General features: G+C 41.2%; 1 long non-coding RNA gene across 1 annotated transcript in view; it reads right to left on the bottom strand.

Annotated features, from left to right (window-relative positions):
* LOC131825007 (uncharacterized) overlaps positions 1–11031 on the bottom strand; it is a 36453-nt gene extending 25422 nt beyond the window's left edge. Inside the window, exons 1-2 of the long non-coding RNA XR_009351083.1 lie at positions 8803–11031; positions 5313–5407 (exon numbers count right to left, since the gene is read on the bottom strand). This is a non-coding gene — a long non-coding RNA (uncharacterized LOC131825007). The remainder of the gene's footprint in view (positions 1–5312; positions 5408–8802) is intronic.
* Between the last annotated feature and the right edge of the window lie 1726 nt (positions 11032–12757).

The following is a 12757-nucleotide window of genomic DNA, read 5'->3' as shown; positions in this document are numbered from 1 at the left end:
AGGTAGATAGAAAGCTGCCTACCAAAACAGATACTGAAATGTAAAAGCTTCTTGTTACAGAGATTTTAGTCATCAGAGATTTCTCCCTTGAGAGTTGCCAGGATGTAAGCTGAAATGAGTAGATTTAGGGACTTGTGTTTGGAAGACTCGGGTGTTGTTAAGGAGTATGTGACAAAGTGGGAGCCTGGATTTCAGAGCCCATCTGGGGCACACATGTTGTTTACATCTATAACCACATAAAAGGTGATGAACAACCCAAGAAGGTTTTGCCAACAAATAGAAACATTTACCACACAGCAGTTGTAAGGGCCAAAATATTAAAAACTGGCTAGAAATTAATGGATACATTTACAAAGCTATTCAAGTAAATTGGTTGATCTCATCAGAATTCTTTGATCTAGGATTCTGGCAGAGAAAATGTAGTTTTTCAAATAAATCATTAAATTAAGAATATCTTCTACGAAAAATACTGATTGAAGATGAATGATTGAACAAATGTCTTTATCCCTCCCCTGAATATCTGTTAAAATAGAAATAAAGGGATTTTTAAAAATTAAAGGGAGGAAGACATAATGATAACAATGAGATTTTAGAAGCTGAAAAATAGGACAGTTGTTATCTGATTCAGTAAGTTGCAAAAGCTAAGTCCTAAACTAGGATGAAAGACCAGGAAGATGAAAACCAGGAAGCAACCCAGTTCTCAGGATAGGTCTCACCAAAAGTCCCCTCCCAAATGCAGCTTAGTTGATTGCCTCTCCCCAATCCCACAAGAATGCTTGAGGTTTTTTTCTATAGAGGGTATAACAAAGGTCCCTAAGGTAGAATTAGGGGCACTAGGCGTTATTAAGATTGGGAATACTATATTGAAAGCGGAGAGATGTGGATAAAAGGTTTATATAATGAAGTACTGGGATACCCAGTGCACTTCCAGAACACTGGCAGCTTGATATAACCCCTGAGACAGAAAAGAGTCATGTTTTTTTTTCCCCTGGAAAACTAAAACAGACCAAGAAAAAAAGACCCAAAGATAATGACATTCCCCCCTACCCCCAATATAAATGTCCCAGGCAGATCACGCTAAAGACTGAACTCAACAAGCTTTATCTATGGCACAGAACTTCCCATCAGACCTAAAATATTAATAAAAGGCAGGGATTACCAGACATCTGAAGAAAGCCTCTATCAGGAAATACAGACAGACAGACACACACACACACACACACAAAACTATAGAGGAAACAGACTATGGAGCAAAATAAAAGCCTCAAAAAGAAGCAAATATTAATATCTTCAGAGAAGTGAAATAGATCTTATAAGAATAGAATGCTATAAAAAGAATCAGTGGGATGGGGGGAAGAACTCTTGGAAATTTAAGATATTGTAAAAGAATTTTAAAACTTAACTGAAGGTTTAAGGTGATAAAGTTGAGGAGCTCTCAGAAAATAAAGACAAAAGACAAAGAAAAGGATAATAGGGAAGAAGAGAAAAAACAATCAGAGGATTAGTATAGAAGGCACAATATTCTAATAAATAGGGGTTCCAGAAAGAAAGAGCAGAAGTAATGTGGAGGAACTCACAATAAATCAACAATTCAAGAAAGCTTCCAAAACCAAGAGACACAAGCCACCCGATCGATAGGGCCCGATAAACACCTGCTGCAACAGACTAAAACAGACCAACAGCAAAGCATGTCACTGTGAAATTTCAGAACCCTGGAGATAGAGGAGAATCCGACAAGCTCTCAGAGGGGAAAAGCAGGTGTCATACGAAGGAGTCCGAATAAAGGGAAACAGTAGGTAGAACTGTAGAATACTTGTGGAGAAATCCTAATCTGAAAAGTACATTTGTAGGCCAGAAATTGAAAGCAAATATTCAGTTTTGTTGGTATTGGATTGAGAAATAGATTATAGCTAGGATTTCTTCTTAATCCTTGGATATCAACAAAACCACAATCATAATAGCTAACCTGGGCCAGGCATCTCACTAAGCACTTCTAACACACATTAGCGTATAGGCTCTTTTTTTTCTTTTCTTTTTTTTGGGGGGGTGGGGGGTGGTAGGGGATGGAGAAAGAGGGAGGGAGAGAATCTTAAGCAGGCTCCACAGCCAGCATGGAGCCAGACACAGGGCTCCTTCTCAGGACCCTGAGATTATGACCTGAGCCAAGATCACGAGTCTGATGCTTAACCGACAGAGCCACCCAGACACCCCAGCTTGTGTACTCTTTATGACAGTCTAAACAGGTAGAAATAATTACCACAATTTACAGATTAAGTTATGCTAATTAAGTAATTTACCCAAGGTCACACAAACCTAGAATCTAGAATCCAAACTCCAAAACCCATTCCTTCAACAGCTATGCCATGCAGGCTTGGGAAGTAATGTTCGTATTTAAATGATTCAGTCACAATTTTTATAAAGTTCAATATTTCTGCCAACACTGACTTCTTAGAGACAGCAAAAATATGTGTTCCAGAACTCTATATCTTTATATTTTGAAAGAGAATAAAAAGGAAAGATGGAGATTGGCTTGAAATTATTATAAAATAAAATACTAGTGCATGATTCTTCAGAACAGAGTATCTTGGTTAGCTGGCAGGACTTCTAGGAAACCTTTTAAGAAAAGGAAAGTCTCAAAGATAAGGGCCCAAAAGAGAGTAGCAATATTTCCGTTTTAGTTGGCTTACCGTTCAATTGCTCAGTGGTTTATTAATGCCCAAACTACAAGAACATTTTGCATAAGGCTTTTATAAGTTGGCCTGGCAGCCATTTTTATGTACACAAGCCCCCCTATACTGAATTTTCCATATTAATGTGCTTCCATTGTTCTCAGTTGGGCCTGCAGGAACTTTAGCCCTCTTCCAGATGTTTCCTGACATCAGCATCCAAGATGTGCTGGCCAGCTGTCTTTAAAATTGCAGGAACTCTGTGTTGTGTGCATTAGTTATGCAAATGGGAAAGCAAGGACAAGAAGCCAATGTAGAGGATAAAAAAGAACCAGGGGAGGGATTGGACCAGGGCTTTACTGGCACATGTAATGTAGGTAGAAAGCCAAGATAGCAAGCTGTCTTTGATCAAAACCCCCAGCAGCCTTTACCACCAGTCCCCATGCAGAAAGCTCAGTGTCCTCAGGTCCCAGGTTAGGCCTGGATTTCTGGAAGTTTCCTCACTCCATTTTGAGTGCTTAACAGATCCACTCTGAATAATTACAGATCTACCAACCCTCTAACCAGTTTCTCCTTTGCTCTACTTTCTCAACAGATAAATATCTGAATAGACCAGAGAATAACTCCCCACTGTGTATTCCTCAGTAAATTAATAGATGTCTCATGAAAAAAAGGGCTGGACAGTCAAATGAGTTCAGAAAAACCTAGGTTAAACAAAGTGAAGCAATTCCCCTTCCCAGAGCACTCTCTAGGCCTCTGATATGTTCATGGGCACCGGAGATATCCGAGGGAGCCAGCTTTCAGAGGACTGAGCCCTGTGAGAAAATGCTGACAAGAGGCAATGAGGCTTCTCAGCCCCACTCACCTTCTCAGACACCAAACTAAGTGCCTCCTGAAGAGCTCTGCAGGTCCCAGACTTAACACACACAGTCCCGCCCTCACAATCGCCTCTTCCGCGTGCTTGGGCTCCAGCTTCCCTTCCTGAGTTATGGCAGCACCATCCTCCTCCTCCTAAGCTAGAATTAGGGCAGCCATCCTCCATGTTTCCTTTGTCCCCACTTTCCCCCTCCCCCATCTAAGGCACCCTGCAGTGAAGGCCTACTGCTTTGTCTTGCCAGCGCCTCCGTGGGCACTGACCACCAGCCTCAGACCTGCATCCTTAGCTGATGACGGGGCAGTCCTATTTGGTTCACACAGGAACACTGTGCCCGAGCTTATCAGTGACTGGGTTCATGCCTTCCTTACCCAACGGGCAGGCCGCCTTTTAAACTCTATTAGTCTAAACAGTAGAGAATCACTGTGTTCTCAGTCCCACTATGGTAGGGTTTTATTTTTCTAGTTTGTTTTCATGGTTTTGTTTTGTTTCATTGGTTGGTTGATTTTTATTTGTTCATTTTATTTTTAATTGTGGTCAAATGCACATCACATAAAATTTACTATCTTAACCATTTCTGAGTGTGTAGTTCAGTGGTTTTAAGTATATTCACAGTGTTGTACAACCAACCTCCAGAACTCTTTCCATGTTGTAAAACTGAAACTCTGTACTGATTAAACAACTCCCCCTTTTGCTCTCCCCCAGCCTCTACTCTTTTCTGCACTCAGCATTCTGCTTTCTCTAGGAATTTGACAGAGACTTTAAGTACCTCCTATAGGATTTTGTACCTCATTCAGTATTTGTCTTTTTGATGACTAGCTTACTTCACTTAGTATGTCTTCAGGATTCATTTATGTCATATCATGTTTCAGATTTCTTTCCTCTCAAAAGCCAGGTAATATTCCATTATATGTTTATTCCACATCATGTTTATCCACCCATCGGGGGCTACTTGGGTTGTGTCTACCTCTGGCTATTGTGAATAATGCAACTATGAATATCGGTGTATAATATCTCTTGGTGACCCCACTTTCAATTCTTATGGATATACTCCCAGAAGTGGAATTGCTGGATTACATGATGAATCTATTTTTAGTAGGTTACAACCTAGGATAGGTTACTTAGTATCTGTGTTTTAGTTTTCTCATCTATAAAAAAAGATTTAATTATAACACCTATCTTGTAAGGTTATTGTTAAGATTAGAAGAATTAATACTTGCAAAACACTTCTAAAACATTATAATTATTCCTTTTTAACAAAGGAAGAATTTGAGGCATAAAGAAGTAAGTTACCCAAGTTCTCATATCTCATAAGGAGCAGAGCCAGGATATTCACCCAGGTTCACAGCTGAAGACTGTTCTCTTAACCACTCCGCCAAAGTGACTCCACTCGCCAGTTCTAGGATGTTTTTACTGACGAACTCCACCTAAGCTGATTATGTACTGATTCACCTACATGGGCACAGTTTGGGAGGAAAATAAGGGAGGGTAGAAGAGGGAACCCTACATACCAGAAAAAAAGAACCACCAGAATCTTGATATACTGCCAAAGGGACAGGAGATTGGTAGTAAAATCATAACAAATAATTCTATTATTATTGGCATGACTTGTTAGGAGTGATATAAACCAAGTAGATTCACTTCTGTTTATTTTTGCGTTACCAAGTGTCAGCCACTTTGAGAGTGTGTGTCTGTGAGCCGGACGGAGGATGTGAGAGGGTGTGTGTGTGTTGGGAAGTGGGGGGACATCATTGTGCCCAAACTCCACTCACCTCACCAGCCATGGGACACTCATTTGGAAGTTATTTCTCTTTCCCTTCTCTTCTTCGGGGTTTATATGAAGGCCATTTTCATAAGAAATAAATGCCTAAAACAAAGGGAGAAGGAGGTGTAATAATAATATTTTATAATGAAACTATAGCTTTAGGTTCAGTACTTATGTTTCTTTGTAGCAATGCTTCTAAAAACCATAGAAGTGGCTAACAAGTTTTCCGGCAACCCTGCTTATCACATGGGGAAATTACACAGAACGATTAAGTAAGTGACTTGTTCAGAGAGACTTAGTAATACACTCTAGGCTTTCATGAGGATGAGCTCATGGATAAATTTGGTGGTGTGGTCATTCTGAATGAAAGTGGTTCAGCTCGGCCAGATGTTTCATTGAGTGCCACGAAAGGCAGTCACACCCAAGAGAGCTACAAGATGCGTTTGTTTCGTGAGGGTCGGGCACTGGAACTTGTGTTATCTCTGAGAGAAAAAGCCTCCTCGGACCTTGGGCATACCACAACTTGACCACTGGTTCTGTCCTTTGCAGGAGTCTCCCCTCACCCTTCCCCCGATGAGCTTCCATTTAGATCATTCACTGACCCTGCTCTTGCCCAGGTCACCAAAACCTATCAAGAACATTCACTTCTGGCGGTGCCTGGGTGGCTCAGTGGGTTAAAGCCTCTGCCTTGAGCTCAGGTCATGATCTCAGGGTCCTGGGATCCAGCCCTGTATCAGGCTCTTTGCTCAGCAGGGAACCTGCTTCCTTCTCTCTCTCTCTCTCTCTCTCTCTGCCTACCTCTCTGCCTACTTGTGATCTCTGTCAAATAAATAAATAAAATCTTAAAAAAAATAAAAGAACACTCACTTCTGGTTTTCATCTCACCTACCCTCCTGGCAGCACCAGCCAACCAGTCTCTCCTGAGACGTTTTCTTCTCTTGGCTTTTACGGAACCACATTTTCCTGGTTTTCCAACTACTAAGTAGGCTGCTGTTGGTTGTTCAGTCTTCTCTGACAGCTTCGGGCCCACTCATCGGACCTCTTAAGGCTGGAGGGCCCTATAGCCCACAGGGATTTCACCCAGTACCTAGCTCACAGCTCTCCAGGCCCTCTTGCTGTTTCCATACCAACTTTGCTCTGGGTCTTGTCTAGAATACTCTTCTTCCTGGGACCCACAGCCCTAACTCCTCCCTTCTTGGAAATCTTAAAGTTCGCCTGGTCAGTGAAGCTTCCGTGACTTCCCTATTTAAAAATCACAAACCAGCTCCACCCTCACAATCCTCATCCTCCTTATCTTTCCCTTTTTTATAACACTTGTCACCTTCTAAGACAATTACGTATTAAATCTAAACCCTAACCACTGCCTAGACAGTCTTTCACAAAATGTCCCTCCCCCCAGCCCACCTCTCTGACCTCCTAAGCTTTCTGACCTTAAGGCATCTGGGTGGCTCAGTGGGTTAAAGCCTCTGCCTTCCGCTCGGGTCATGATCCCAGGGTCCTGGGATTGAGCCCCGCATCAGACTCTCTGCTCAGCAGGCAGCCTGCTTCCTCCCTCTCGCTCTCTCTCTCTCTCATTCTCCCCATAACTCCTTCAATTCTGCTCCTCACAACAAACCAAGTTCATTCCCAGCACAAAGCCTAAACCTCTGCTGTCCTCCATACCTGTAAAGATCTCTCAGATCTTCAAATGGCTCAGATCATTAGGCAGGTCTCAGTTCAAGGTCACTGCTCAGAGAGGCCTCCTATGACCACCCAGTCTAAAGAGGCTCCCAGTTATTCTGTTATACTTGTCCGCTTTATTTTCCTCATAACATTTAGCACTCTTTGAAATCATATTACTTATGCTCATTCATTTATTGTTGCTTTATTTACTGTCTGCCTTTCTAACCAATATGAGTTTCATAAGATCAAAGACTGGCTATTTTGCTCATCATTCCATTCTCAGTACTTGGCACAGTATCTTTTATGCAATAGATGCTCAGTTGATATGTCTTGATGGAATAAATGCTGAATGAGGCTGAAGTAATGGAAAGGCAAGAAAAGGGGAAAGGAGGAAGGTAGAATTTTATCTTGCTACTTTAAATCTTAAACTATTGGGAACTTTGATAGAGAAAAGGGAAAAAGGAGTGAGCAAAAACACAAATAATTATCAATTCCCCAAGTCAGGTTTTCTTCTAGCCATGGCTCTCCTCATGTTCAGGACTCAAATGTGCCATTTAATCAACAGTCTCTTCTTCCTGAATCCACAATTCCTGTGTTGTGATATGATATGACCCCACTTCTTTACCACTCAGCCTGGGTGTTTTAGCTGCTGATAAAAGCTTGTATCAAGAGGAAAAGCAAGGGCGCCTGACTGGCTCCCTTGGTAGAGTCTGTGACTTTTCTCGGGGTTCTAAGTTTGATCCCCGTGTTGGGTGTGGAGATTACTTTAAAATTTTTAGAACTTAAAAAAGAAAGAAAAAAAAAGAGGAGAAGCATGCACTCCCTGCAGATTAGGATTGTGTACCCCACCTTCACATTTTGAAATTTATGAATAAGACTTTTTAAAAAGGATTTTATTTACTTATTTGACAGAGAGAGATCACAAGTAGACAGAGAGGCAGGCAGAGAGAGAGGGGGAAGCAGGCTCCCCCCCCCGAGCAGAGAGTCCAGTGTGGGGCTTGATCCCAGGATCCTGAGATCATGACCTGAGCTGAAGGCAGAGGCTTAACCCACTGAGCCACCCAGGCGCCCATGAATAAGACATTTTAAAAAATTAGACATGAGTTAGGGGGAGGCCAATCCAAAGCTAATTCCTATGGCACAGTAACAGCCCTAGGTTTCCTGACTGTACTCACGACTCTATGCCACAACCAAAACGGCAAGATAATTAACTGATAGTTATTATCCAATTTAGCACTAAAGAGGATGGGAAGTATTTTAGAACCAATTACACTCTAGGGCAATGCAAATGGTATTTCATTTAGTCCTCAAAATAGCTCTAAGAGGTATACATTATTACTGTGGGATTGCTGAGGTGGGAGCTGAGGCTCAATCTAATCACGACCTTTGCTTAGGTCACACTGTCAATGAGTAGGAAAGGGAGCTGTCTGGGACCTTTGCTCAAGTTCACGGCTGTTAAAGAGTAGGGAAGGAAGCTGTCTGCTGCCTGGGGCTACATTTTCCTCTCTACCCACACTGCCTCCCAAACATCAAGATCTGACCTATGCTATGAATGTATGTAGGCAGAAAAGGGTGACATAGTAATCCCCAGTTATCTGCAGGGTGTCTGTTCCAGTAACCCTAGTGGGTGCCTGAAACAGGGGACGTACCAGACCCTATCTATACTATGCCTTTTCCTCTACCACACATATCTATGATAGAGTTTATCAGGTAGGCAGTGTGAGAGATTAATGACAATAGTAACAAATTGGAATAATTATGACAGTATACTATAATAAAAGTGATGCGAACATGGCATCTCTTCTCTCTCGCATCCTCTTATTTGCTGTACGTACCCTTCTTCTTGTGATGCTGTGAATGACGGGATGCCTAGGATGAGATGAGACGAGGTGAATGAATTTGGCAGCTGTGGACCTTCTCCTAATTCCTCTAGGATCATCTGCTTCTGGAGCAGGACTGACCACAGGTAACTGAAGCCTCAGAAGATAAAACTGTATAAGCAGAAAATACTGAGCTGAAGAACGAAAGAGGTCTGGAATTTATGAGCTGGGATCAGATTGGAGCTGGGGGAATTGAAATTCAGAATATATTTTCCCATGTACTCAGGATTAATTTTGGAATATATTTCAAGTCCAAATATTTGACTTAAAAAAAAGTTTTTCACATATAAACCATTAGAAATACAGGACTATGGTCTATGCCAATTCTTAAAAAAAGAAAAAGAAAAGAAAAGAAAAGAATGGGGCGCCTGGGTGGCTCAGTGGGTTAAAGCCTCTGCCTTCGGCTTGGGCCATGATTGCAGGGTTCTGGGATCAAGCCCTGAGTTGAGCTCTCTGATCAGTGGGGAGACTGCTCCCCCCCCCCCAACCTGCCTACTTGCGATCTCTGTCAAATAAATAAATAAAATCTTTAAAAAAATAGAAAACAAAACCAAAACACTAATTTCCCTGTAGTAATATGTAACTTGAATTTTTAAATCAGCTTATTTAACTTCTCTGAGGCAGTTGTCCATCCTATAAAGTGTCCATCCCACATGCGTGTGGGGAGATGAATGAGTGTGAATATGTATGAATAAAGTGCTGTACAAGTCTTAATTTCTCTTCCTACTGCTTGCAGTAATCACGAAAACAGTTAAGGTAAGTTAGCAAGACCTTGGCATAACACTGAGCAAAAAAATCTTTTTATTCAGGGAGGGGTGTTTCTGTTGAATTTAGAAACTGCCAATTGTGGGATGTCTAAGTGGCTCAGTGGATCAAGCCCCTGCCTTTGGCTCAGGTCATGATCCCAGGGCCCTGGGACCCAGTCCTTCATAGGGCTCCCTGCTCGGTAGGGAGTCTGCTTCTCCCTCTGCTTGCTTCTCCCCCTGCTTGTGTTCTCTCTCCCTCTGTCTGACAAATAAGTAAAAAATATTAAAAGCACTCACACACACACACACACACCCCACCAATTGTGATACTCTGAAGTCTCTGATTCCTTCAGCTGAATCTGATCATAGTTGTCAGAAGAAGGAAATAAACATTAAAAACAATCCCAAGAAATCTAAAGCTACTCTAAATATACTGATATTGAGGCCCAAAGGAAAATAAGAATATTCTTACTTGGTATTAGGGAAAAAAAGATATTCCACATCTTTGAACTTGCATTTTCTTTTGGAACTATTTACTTATTGTTGGTTGATACCTGGTTTCTCACAGCAAATAAAAAGTTATGTTTTATTTTTAAAATTCAATTTCTAGATTTCTTAATAGCCACAATACTCTATAAATGAAGAAATGTCGATTTGAGCGGTTCTGAATGTGAAGGTTAGGGTAAGTCCACAAGAATTAACAGGTTTAGAAAATGAAAATTTTTTCTTTCTTTCTTTCTTTCTTTTTTTTTTTTTAGAAAGTGAAATTTTTTTCAAAAAGGAAGCTCAACAACAAACAAAATTGTTAGAAAATACAAACTATAAGACTACATTCGCCAGGACCAAAAGTTAACTTCACTCCTTTAAAATGAATCCCCGGCAATCATTGTTGACCTTTTATTGATTACTTATTAGGCAAAGGACCTTGTCTTGTTAACGTTATCTCCTAGGGATAATCTACTTTGCCATTATATGGTTCTGCTTTCCCCTTTGAAAGCAGTTTCACTTCTATAATCTTACCTCACAAGCTTTGAAGGCTAGCGCAATGAATTGAATTTCAGATTGTCTTTAGCCGGAAAAACAATTAAAGGTTCACAAGAACAAAAAAGATTATGAACTGATTGTTTGCAAAGACTATTTACAAGGACAAGTCTTTTGACTGTGCTGATTGATAAAGGGTGGTGGGGCTGCCTCCTGAGTAATCCTTACTTTCTGTCCCTGGTGGGTGTGTTGAACCAATTAGCCGCTGCAAAGACATTGTCCGGAAAAGCAAAACTGAATTGTTCCTTTCAGCTTCTACAGGGTGCTGGAGCAAATCCAGAGGACAGAACTTTGCTGTGGAGGGAAAAAGGATTTATGTGCTGGGTAAGTGAGATTTAAGATATCTGCCCTCTGGTGCCCAGGAGGTGAAGGACAGGGTGACAGTTTTCATATAAGCAGTTTGTTAGATTTTAATTACATGTGAGGAAGAGGTAGTGGAAGAGGATATTCACAGTTGAAGGTAAAGACATAAAAATTCATACATTTGGAAGGTCTGACATAAGTGGAGATTTAGGAAAAGACTATAGTAACTTGTGAGTATTCTGACCTTTTCTAGGCATTAATGGTCCCTCCGAGATTTTATATCACCGTTAATAAAACAAGTAACACTACTTTTTAAAAAAGATTTTACTTACTCACTTGAGAGAGAGAACACGAATGTGCATGTGCGTGAGCTTGGGGGGAAGGAGCAGAGGGAGAAGCCGACTCCTTGCTGAGCAAGGACCCCCCCCCCCCCATCCCAGGGCTCCATTCCAGGCTTCTGGGATCATGACCTGCACCAAAGGCACACATTTAACTGACTGAGCCACCCAGGCGCCCCAACGCATATTATTACCCTAATTTTTGAAAGAACAGAAACTATCACATCATGAAGGCTGAATTTATATGGAAAAATAAGTGAACAGGGGGAATTATACAAAATTCTATTCCTATGCCTATTAAGGAAAACTGGACCATCAACCCAAAAATATCATAAAATTGTTTACTCTTTTACCCAATGCCTCTGTATCAATATTATTAAGTTACTAGGCCCTAGAGATGTTTTTTAAGTCTATGTGACTGTCGGAAAATTAAAGGACTTTCCATTAGTAACCTCACACCTTTCTTTTTTCATAATCATTGCATCAAACTTGGCACGTAAGCTCTCAAGAAAGTGGGTTATTCTCTCAGAAAAGCAGATCAGAAAAAGGGATTTGAGGAAGGAAAGGAAGCAGATGGTGGGGAGATCATTACCAACCACTCAGCCACAGGGTAACATGGGCCATTCACCTCTGCTCTTATGACAAACTGAATGGCTCTCAGAAACTTTTTCTCAGGGTCTTCTTGTTATCTCATCTGGGGCCCTTTATTTAATTTTTTTCTTTTTTTTTTAATTGTAAAATAACACAAAATTTATTATGTTAACCATTTTTAAGTGGTATTAAGTACCATATTCTTGTGCAACCATCATTTACCATCCATCTCCTGAACCCTCTTCATGTTACAAAACCAAAACTCAATACCCATTAAACAATATCTCTCCATTCCTCCCTGCCCCTATGCCCAGGCAACCATCATTCTGCTTTCTGTCTCTATTATTAACTTTTTTTTTAAAAGATTTTATTTATTTATTTGACAGGCAGAGATCATAAGTAGGCAGAGAGGCAGGCAAGGGACGAGGTGGGGGGGGGGGGTCGGGAAGCAGGCTCCCCGCTGAGCAGAGAGGCCGATGTGGGACTTGATCCCAGGACTCCAGGATCATGACCTGAGCCGAAGGCAGAGGCTTTAACCCACTAAGCCACCCAGGCGCCCCTCTATTATTTTTCTATTTTGTTTATTTCTTCTCTGGTCTTTATTATTCCCTTCCTTCTTCTAGCTTTGGGTTTAGTGTGCTCTTTTTTTTCTAGTTCCTTAAGTTGTAACATGAGGTTGTTGATTTGAGATATTTCTTTTTTTTAATATTTATTTAATTGAGAGAGATGCATGCATGTGCACACTCACCTATAGTGAGCAGGGGGAGGAAGAGAGAATCTCAAACAGACTCTCCTCTGAGCATAGAGCCCGTCGTTGGGCTGGAACTCATGATCCTGAGATCATGACCTGAGCCAAAATCAAGAGTTGGATGCTTAACCAATGGAGCCACC

The sequence above is a fragment of the Mustela lutreola genome, chromosome 2, assembly GCF_030435805.1.
Source record: "Mustela lutreola isolate mMusLut2 chromosome 2, mMusLut2.pri, whole genome shotgun sequence".
Classification (NCBI taxonomy): domain Eukaryota; kingdom Metazoa; phylum Chordata; class Mammalia; order Carnivora; family Mustelidae; genus Mustela; species Mustela lutreola.
Note: the sequence above shows the minus strand (reverse complement) of the source record. Positions and strands in the feature narration are given on the sequence as shown.